At 37.2% G+C, this 10212-nt stretch overlaps 1 long non-coding RNA gene across 1 annotated transcript; it reads left to right on the top strand.

Moving 5' to 3' along the window:
- The first annotated feature begins 6242 nt into the window (after nt 1-6242).
- LOC113470777 lies at nt 6243-7635 on the top strand. Its single transcript, XR_003393713.1, has 2 exons — nt 6243-6980; nt 7543-7635. It is a non-coding gene; the product is annotated as an uncharacterized LOC113470777 (long non-coding RNA).
- Nucleotides 7636-10212: the final 2577 nt, after the last annotated feature.

The raw sequence follows: 10212 nt of genomic DNA, 5'->3' as shown, positions 1-10212 counted from the left end.
GTTTCAATTCAAGAGGCAGTTAACTCATTTAGAAGTTTAGGAACTTGGTATTTTATTGTTGTTTTGTCGTAGAGGTATATTATTGTATGTTGGAATTATGTATTGAGCTATTGAGTGAGTACATCTGAGGTCGTATGCAGTCTTCTATGTTGTTCTTCGTAATAGTGCCTTGATAATAAAATATATGTTTATGTAGATTTTTAAAATTTAAGATTTTGAATTGTTTCATTTTTTCTTCTCTTTGTTGTTTTGACGTGTATGGATATAATGTTGCTTTTATAATTCTCTTTAAGTACTGTTTGTACTGTTTATTTTAAGACTGACTGACTGACTCACTAATTCACTCATCAAAATTATGAAGCACTTCCCTATGTCGTAGAAACTTGAATTTTGGCAGGATTATAGGTCTTGATGAGTAATTAAAGGGAAAAATCTGAAATTGACAATTCTCATGATTTTCAAATATTTACTCATATGAAAGAAGAAAAAATTAAAAAAACTACACCGCAAAATTTTTTCAGTTACGTTATGTACTTCTCGAGATATGCACATTTTAACGCGAACGCAAAACGTGGCAACAGTGCATTGAGTGCATGACTAGCGTAACGTCACGCCATAGTGGGGCGAGACGGCGAGTACTGCGAGTAGGTAGACCTACTATAGTCTATACGCATGTGATTCTAGCGCACTTGTTACTTTCCTTATCCTATAGGAAAGTAATGTAATCAAGTCAAATTTTCGATGGTCAGTTTTTAGTGTCAAAACACGTTTTTAGGTCCCTAATAGAGGCTAAATCCAAAGTTTCAGCAACGTGTGTGTGTGTGTGTGTGTGTCTGTCTGACTGTAAACAAAATATCTCGAGAACGGTAAGAGCTAGAGACTTGAAATTTAGTATGTAGCTCTAAAATGTGACAAGATTGCGACACGAAACTTTTGGTTAAGACCGGTGCAACGGTTGGCGGCATTTTACCGCTTTTTGGCGGTTTTCGGTGTAATTTAACAATATCTCGGGAACGGTATAAGCTAGAAACTTGAAATTTGGTATGTGGTTCACTAATGTGACAAGGATGCAACACAAAACGTTTGTTTGAGATGGTTGCTGCGCTTGGCGGTATTTTGACCGCTTTTGACAGATTTCGACCGTTTTTTGGCGGTTTTCAGCTATAGCGACAAAACGGTTAGAGATATTGTAAAAGTTAGGGTAAAAGAACACTCAAATAAGCATCATCTCAAATATACATCGTCACTATAGCTGAAAACCGCCAAAAAACGGTCGAAATTTGTCAAAAGCGGTCAAAATACCGCCAAGCGCAGCAACCATCTCAACCAAACATTTTGTGTTTCATCCTTGTCACATTTGTGAACTACATACCAAATTTCAAGTCTCTAGCTTATACCGTTCCCGAGATATTGTTAAATTACCCGGAAAACCGCCCAAAAGCGGTAAAATGCCGCCAACCGTTGCACCGATCTTAACCAAAAGTTTCGTGCCGCATCCTTGTCACATTTTACAGCTGCATACCAAATTTCAAGTCTCTAGCTCTAGAAATAAGCTCAAAACTGACGAAAAAGAACAGTCTCAAATATTCAAATGGAAAATGCAAGCAAGTGTTTCTTTGTTGTTTTTTTCAACTATGGCGTGACGTCACGTGCAGTGTTGTCAAAATATTAGCACTCGCCGCGCGGTAAAAAAAAAAATCCTTCGAAAAGGAAAAGCGCGAGTTCAAACGCAACTCGGCAAGTACACGACGGATTTTAAAATCGAAAACAGATTTGTGAATGTGATTTTTGACCGCTTCGTTTTATTTATGTTAGGTTGAATTATTTTTTACATGAGAATCCTCAATTGGGTAAAAGTTGCTCTTGGCTCCGCTCATAGGCGGATTTGATACGGGGAACACACTTTGAGGCCAGCAAAACTTTTTTTGTGTTTATTATTTCAGATTTAATTTCTTTTTTCTCCAAAACAAAACTCAGGCACGATATAAGGCCCAAGGGGCAAAGCCACGGGAGTGTGAAGCTCGATCGTATACAAGGGAGCGCAAAGCGCGACCCCATTCATAAGCAAAAAAGGAGTGAGATTCCCCACAAAAAGACAAATGTGAAAAAAGGCCAAGTTCCTATCCAAAAATGTCGTCCTATAAAAGTGGTGAGATCAGAAAATTAAGGCCAAGTCTGCATTCCCAGTTTTTCGTGTCTGCTTAAAATGCTGCTTCTCTCAATTTCAACTTTTGGCTATGTTTTTCCTTAGGGGCTTCACATTCAATTATTTATTTATTTGAGTAGGAAAAATATAGCAAAGTTGAAATTGAGAGAAGATTGAAGGAATTGAGATTCAGCATTTTCAGAAAGAGACAATTGAAATGGCTTAGGCTTACCACATCATTAAACACGACATTGAGGCACTCCAGACTACCATCCTTTATCTGAGCGGGGAGCTTCCACGCCCCTTTCCCCACCGACAACTTTTCCACAGATACCACCTTGCATGATTTAAACACCATGCAAAACGGGAAGGGCGGAGGTGACTCCTTGATCCGTCTAAAAGTCATTCTGGTTGGCGGTGAAGATGTAAGGGGCGGAACCAACGGCGTGGAAGAAGAAGAGGGAGGAGCTAATGTGGAAGGGGGAGTGGCTAAGGGAGGAGGGCAAATTGGTGTCAGGTGTCATTTGATTGGACTGATGTTCTGTGCTGGCAGAGTTGAGTCGTTTGGCCGGAGGTGTCAAGTCAGGGGATGGATAGCGTTTGGGATTAGAGGTATGGTTGCTAGCTGAAGTGGTAGGGTTCTTGGGCGAAAGAGTAGGGTTGTTAGCAGAAGAAGCAAAGTTGTTAGTAGAAGAAGTAGAGGGTTGTTATTTGAAGTAAATTTGTTACTTGAAGAACAAGAAGGAGGTGGATTTGTACGACCTAAGACATTATATAAATGCGCATAGCGACTGGTGCCAGCATGGTAGGTAAACATTGGATTTTAGGATTATTGAGATATTGGGAAAAATCCTACAATGCTGCAGTGAGCACCAAACACATAGAAAATGCATTTACATTGATGTAAATATACTTTCATCATCATATTACTTTATTCAATTATCCAACTGTACCATTCCCGCTCCGTCCTCACACTCAATATACTTTCATCATCATATTACTTTATTCAATTATCCAACTGTACCATTCCCGCTCCGTCCTCACACTCAACATATGCTCCCGTACGCTCAAATGTCCCATGCAAAGCTCCCTCACAGGCAACACATTAATCTGTTTGTGCACATGCATTTCTGCACAATTCATGTTTGTGCGCATATGTTTCTGTGCATCTCCTGAAGTCTGACATCACAGTGAACTCTGACGGAAAATAAAAATTGAATTCTTGACCTTTTACAGTTATTATTATTATTTATTTTTTAGGAGTTTTGACCTCCGATTTGGATTTTTCACAACTTTTCTCATAGAAATCAACCTTTTAATCATAAATTTTACCTAAAAGGAATATTCCTACCAAATTTCAGCTTTCTAGGTGTTGTGGTTCTCGAGATAGAGTGATCAGTGTGTGAACTATGAAATGTGAATGAGTGAATGGATCTTGTTCTTATAATATAAGATTTTTTAGGAGTTTTGACCTCAGATTTGGATTTTTCACAACTTTTCTCATAGAAATCAACCTTTTAATCATAAATTTTACACAAATGCAACTGCTCCATTGATTTACATGGATAATTCTAAAATAATTTGGTCACCCTGTATACATATTATGAAATAGTTTGATATTGTTTAATTCTAATTAAGCAATGCTAAGCTTTCTACTTGGAGGTCCCCTCTCTTATTTCACTTAATAGATTGATGATGATGCTGCAGTACTATCAAACCATCATGTTCTATGTTTTATAAATGACATAATTTCTATATTGAAGTAAGTTGTAATTCATCTAAAAGATGTCTTTTAGGGGTCTTTGACCCGTAAATAGGGTTGCCAACCGTACGTTATTTCCCAGAACAATCCGTATTTTTGTCAAAAATCAAATGTTCCGCCAGAACACACCTTTGTTCTGGTTTTTTTCCAAATCTATGGAAAATACGGGAACTGACTAATAAACAGAAAAAATTACAAAAAAAAAGTTTAAAAAGATAGGTAGGTACGTATGAAAAACACAAAAACCCGCGAGTCAAGTAGGTATTTTTTCGTCCATCAACACCTAGGTACCTATCTATGGGCTATGGGCTACAGTGAAAAGTGCCAAAAAAAAACATGATTTTTCCAGGAGAGCAAAAAATAAACAACAATAATAATAAAATATTACCTACCTACCTACCTACCTATCTGATTTGCAATATTTTTCGGTTCTTCGAAAATGAAAACTGGCATAACTGATCTCCTGCCCTAACATTAGAAGTTTATCATACTGTACCTACCAAAAGTTGAGAATAAAGGACTGATTTTTAATTTTCAATGAGAAAATCTTGTTGTAAATTGGGTATACCTAAAAAACTGATTACACAAAATTCAACTAATTGGCCATAAGGAGTGCGAAAATTAGCTGACTGACCATAAGGCATTATGCAAAACGGCGGTTTACATCGTTTGGCGAAAGAAAATTTCGGAAAAGTCGTACCATTTTCCAGTAGTACAAGAAAAACCACTTTCGGGATCATAAAACTCAACTGATTGGCAATAAGGAGTACGATGCCTGTACTACTGGAAAATGGTACGACTTTTCCGAAATTTTCTTTCACCAAACGATGTAAACCGCTGTTTTGCATATTGCCTGGAGGTCAGTCTAATTTTCATATTCCTTATTGCCAATCAGTTGAGTTTTATGATCCCGAAAGTGGTTTTTCCGTACTACTGGAAAATGGTACGACTTTTCCGAAATTTTCTTTCGCCAAACGATGTAAACCGCCGTTTTGCATATTGCCTGGAGGTCAGTCAGCTAATTTTCGCACACCTTATGGCCAATCAGTTGAATTTTGTGTAATCAGTTTTTTAGGTATACCCAAAAAGTTAAAACTAGTCTCACACACACAGTTATTTTATTAACGGGAAATCCCAACGTGGGAAAGGGAAATACATAATAAAAAGAGTTTGAATTGATGCCTCCTACATAGAATACAGTGTGGGGGCGTATGATGCGTCGTATCAATTACAAGCCAGGTTGGTGGGCTATCTACTTGGTTTGGATATTGGCCCCGTTTGTTCTCTATTTCGGGTACTTGTATCGGCGCTATACACAGGTAACCGAGCTAGCCTCGTGTTCCCCTAGTCACCCTAGTGTTTCATATACACCCCGACACCCCCCATTATATTCTCCTTGTCTGGAAAAGTAGATGTAGTTATTCTTATTGTATTTTTTTATACTTGGATTCAAGTCGTGGTTATGTACCGGGTTGCGATAGGCAAGGTTGGTAAACTAACCTTGTTTTTAAGTTACCACGCCCATGCCAAACTGTAGAAACAATATCTTGTCTCAACTAGTCCGAACCCAACCCAATCCGGTACATAACCACAACGGCCACAACCTCAGAGTATTCAGACAAAAAATACCCCCAGAGATCCCCTGATTTAGACTTTACTGTAATGATGTTGTATACCGTAGCTACTCCCTAATAGTTAATTTTGTCCTTGACATTATTCATAAACCTCTTTCTAATACTATAGTCAGCAGCCAACATGGTTTCATCAAAGGTCGATCAACGTTGACCAAAAGCTAGACTGGTTAGGGTTAGCTGTTCTCCTCCCTGTTTATAGTCCCACAGCCAGACGCTAGTCTACTCTCTGTTTAACGTCCCCTATAGCCAGACCCAACGTCCCCTAGCCAGACCCACACTCAATGAATCTCAACTTCTTCCTCGAACCTCTCATTCTAATTGAAATCGCCCGCACCACCGATATTTCAACTTTCACCTTCAGCCATCCCAATACCCATGAATACGACTTCGCCCACTTTTCACTTAAATCTTCTTGCAGTATGTTTCAAAAAAACTGCCATACTCCACTCCTAACGCACCATCACATGAAATTACAAGCGGGGTAAATGATGTTTCTCTCGTGAATGAGTTTGAGCAATACACATGCTGTGCCCCATCTGTCATATCCAACTTGAACATGTGAGATCGTCTGTTGCTTTGGTCCATTTCTGAATGATTTCTGGACCATCCTGATTTTCAACATCCAAATTTTTGCCAGTCCCTTGTATGATTTGTATTTGTGAATAGCAAGACTCACGTCTTGCATGCTGTCTATCTGGAATAGTATGGTCACAAGTCTTTTAAATAATAATTGTAATGATTAATGTTATTAAACCCTGTCTTCCTTCTCTCTTTGATTTTGGGATGATAAGACCCTAGCAGTTACAGTTCCCCCTATCAAACCTCTTTTTTTTAGTTATATATCCTTGATAACATAATACTTTCTAATGACTAATGTTCTTTTTAGTAGGATCAAGTTCTCCCTAGTTTGTAAGTAGTTTTTTAAAGGTAATTTGACCCTCCCTAGACAAAATCTTGGATACGGCCCTGGCTCTGGACTTCCGTAAATTAGACCCCCCCCTCGACAAATTCTGGATACGACCCTGGTTTCAAAAAAAATGGAAGAATCAATTTTCCAGTGGTCAGTTTCCCGAAAGGAAAATGCACCCAATAATCTCAGAAAGTCGTTTTCGGAGGGGCCATGGATGGTCAAAAATGGTGACAAAAATATTTTACGTGAACAGACCCCTTTCCTCCGTTGGTAACTTTTCTTTTTCGTAGGTTGTCTAACTTGAATTTGAAATACAAACATTCGGAGCAAAGTGATTGGTCGAAATTTAATTTGCTGGAAAAAGTTGGAAAAAGAAAATCGAAAAATCTGCCTAGCTGAAAAGAAGGAAATCGGGAAATTTTCGATTTTATTTCTGTCTAATCTAATTAGTCACTTTTACATTCTATTTCTTTTTTCCTGAGAACTTCAAAGTGGATTCTACTGTCAAAAGTTGTTAATATTGATAGGGTAAGTCGTATGTCGTATATGATTCTATGATATCATTCTGTTATCTCATACCCTACCGGTAGGTCGGTAATATTTCATACCTAATCAAATATCCCAACCCATTTTTATTTTACATTTCACTTCATGCCTACTTACCTATTTTGAAATTTAAATTATTCATCCTCGTTTTTATACCATTCATAAACACACATAGTTATTAGGACATTCCTTTTAAATAAACAAGGGAAATTACCTTTAACTTCCCCCTGTAGGAATTAAAGGGTCGGTCCCCAAGAACTAGAAATACTTGTGCTGAAAGGGGTTCAATATCAATAGGTAAGTAGTAATTAGGTAACAGGCACATAGTACCCAATGCCTACTAATCTTGTGGTCTGCAGTTGCCAATTCTTTTTCAAACCTATTTGTGTTGATGGGTGCTTTTCTCTCGAAGAGGTTTGATGAAAGGAACTGCAACAGTAAGTAGAAATTATCTTTTTAGGATAAAGTTTTTCCAGGTGGGAAACAAACCTGCAACATAGCATGATATTCACAATTTTCTTCTATTCTCTGTTTATTATTTCAGACAATCTGATGGGTCAGACAAGTTGGCAGTTTCTGCTTATTGTGGGCTTAAGTGTTCTGACATCAAACTTGGTCCTTAATCAAGTGAATGCAGTAAGTAAAGTATTCTTTGAAAATTTTAATGTCTTTCCATTCCTTTCCTTCTTCTGTTATAATTTTTATTTTTCTCTCTCCCTCCCCTATTTTTTTTCCCCCTAAGAGGTTTAATAGAGGAAAAACTGTATCAACTAATGTCTCTTTATTTCTAAATCAAAGAGAGAAGGAAGACAGGATAAACATTTGTTAGCATTGAGTCTAATTTGTGTATAAAACCTTATAGAACAGTTGCACTTACTTGGGTGATGTTTCAAAGTCAAAAAGCTGGGAAAATGAGGGATTCCGGAGCTTTTCTTTTTCTTCCATGACTTGTAGATCCCGAGATAAATTGATCTAAAAAATACCGGTAAATCTTGATCTCTGACGTCATGGCATATGCTCCCGTACGCTCAAATGTCCCATGCAAAGCTCCCTCACAGGCAACACATTAATCTGTTTGTGCACATGCATTTCTGCACAATTCATGTTTGTGCGCATATGTTTCTGTGCATCTCCTGAAGTCTGACATCACAGTGAACTCTGACGGAAAATAAAAATTGAATTCTTGACCTTTTACAGTTATTATTATTATTTATTTTTTAGGAGTTTTGACCTCCGATTTGGATTTTTCACAACTTTTCTCATAGAAATCAACCTTTTAATCATAAATTTTACCCAAATGCAACTGCTCCATTGATTTACATGGATAATTCTAAAATAATTTGGTCACCCTGTATACATATTATGAAATAGTTTGATATTGTTTAATTCTAATTAAGCAATGCTAAGCTTTCTACTTGGAGGTCCCCTCTCTTATTAATTCACTTAATAGATTGATGATGATGCTGCAGTACTATCAAACCATCATGTTAACCTGAGATCACATGAGACGTTCATAGAACTTGTTTTTTTTTTTTTTTTTTTTTTTTTTTTTTTTTTATCCCCCAGGTCCAATGAGGACTATAAGATATATCTGGAAGACATCGTTGAAAATGAACAGGTAGGAATAAGGAACCTTTACTGTTTTCAAGGATATATATATTTTACTAGCTGAATTCCGTCGCTTCGCTCCGGAATCCCGCTAGTTCATCCCGAGGCATGGCCAAACTTGTGGAAAAGGCATGGCCGAACTTGTATTTATCAAACTAAAAACATAAACGAAACTCAAATATTAGGCGAGCGGGGAGAACATTTCTCTCCCGCAGTCTCTGCACTCTGTGTATTTCTTATGGTGGAGATTTTAGCGATCAAAAATTGATCATATTTCAGGATCGGTTTAGATTTTCACAAAATCCTTTCTTATTGCACACCTAGACCATAAAAGGAATATTCCTACCAAATTTCAGCTTTCTAGGTGTTGTGGTTCTCGAGATTCGGTGTGTGAATATGAAATGTGAATGAGTGAATGGATCTTGTTTTTATAATATAAGATTTGCAGGTAGGTAGGTACTTGGTTCAAAATGTTAGTTATTTTAAAGCTTATAGGCATGTACAAGGGTTAATTCAAGTTACTTAGTATCATTTCACAATGATACTTGTAGTGCTACCTTGTGATGAAATTCTATGTCAAAGAAATTTATGAGTTGCTTATTATTCTATTCTATGGATGGTTGAAAACAAATGCCACACCCATGAGGGTTTCAATTATTAATGTATTACCTATGAGGAATGTCAATCTTGTGATGAAATTCTATGTCAAAGAAATTTATGAGTTGCTTATTATTCTATTCTATGGATGGTTGAAAACAAATGCCACACCCATGAAGGTTTCAATTAATGTATTACCTATGAGGAATGTCAATAAAAAAAAAGGATAGGTTTTGCCTTTGAACTATTCAAAAAGTTCAAATCATTTTCAACTCATTTACATTTTGGAGGAGTGGTAACCTTGTTTGCTTGTGATACAATAGGTCCCATGTTTGATTGCTTCAATTGACAAATAATTTTCACTCATATTTTGATTGCAAGTATTTTAATGTCTCATTTAATAGTTTTGTGTAACACAGCATTTAATTGGACGTATTGTGCCCCTTATCACTCATCTGTTTCACAAAATAATAATAATAAACAGTTATGATCTCACGGTTCAAGAATTCCATGGCCGTAGGAAAAGATCGTGCGATAGCACGCAGGACAGAGTAAGTCTCATGATGAAAGCCATGGATTCTACTTTAAGGACGCTCGCGCTCTAGGTCCCATGTTTGATTGCTTCAATTGACAAATAATTTTCACTCATATTTTGATTGCAAGTATTTTAATGTCTCATTTAATAGTTTTTGTGTAACACAGCATTTAATTGGACGTATTGTGCCCCCTATCATTGAAGGAAGAATAGAAGGGAAACGAGATCGTGGAAGGCAGAGAAGGACGTGGATGGATGACATCAAGGAATGGACCAACATACCAACATACGGGGAAATCAAGAGGCTGGCGCAAGATAGACCAAAGTGGCGAGAAATGATTGAAGAAATATAGAGCTACCTTCTCCAATAGAAGAGGCAACCTATGAATGAATTGTGCCCCTTATCACTCATCTGTTTCACAAAATAATAATAATAAACAGTTATGATCTCATATGCTGGCACCGGTCGCTATG

The sequence above is a fragment of the Diaphorina citri genome, unplaced genomic scaffold (genome assembly GCF_000475195.1).
Source record: "Diaphorina citri unplaced genomic scaffold, Diaci psyllid genome assembly version 1.1 scaffold1819, whole genome shotgun sequence".
In the NCBI taxonomy this organism is placed as follows: domain Eukaryota; kingdom Metazoa; phylum Arthropoda; class Insecta; order Hemiptera; family Psyllidae; genus Diaphorina; species Diaphorina citri.
Note: the sequence above shows the minus strand (reverse complement) of the source record. Positions and strands in the feature narration are given on the sequence as shown.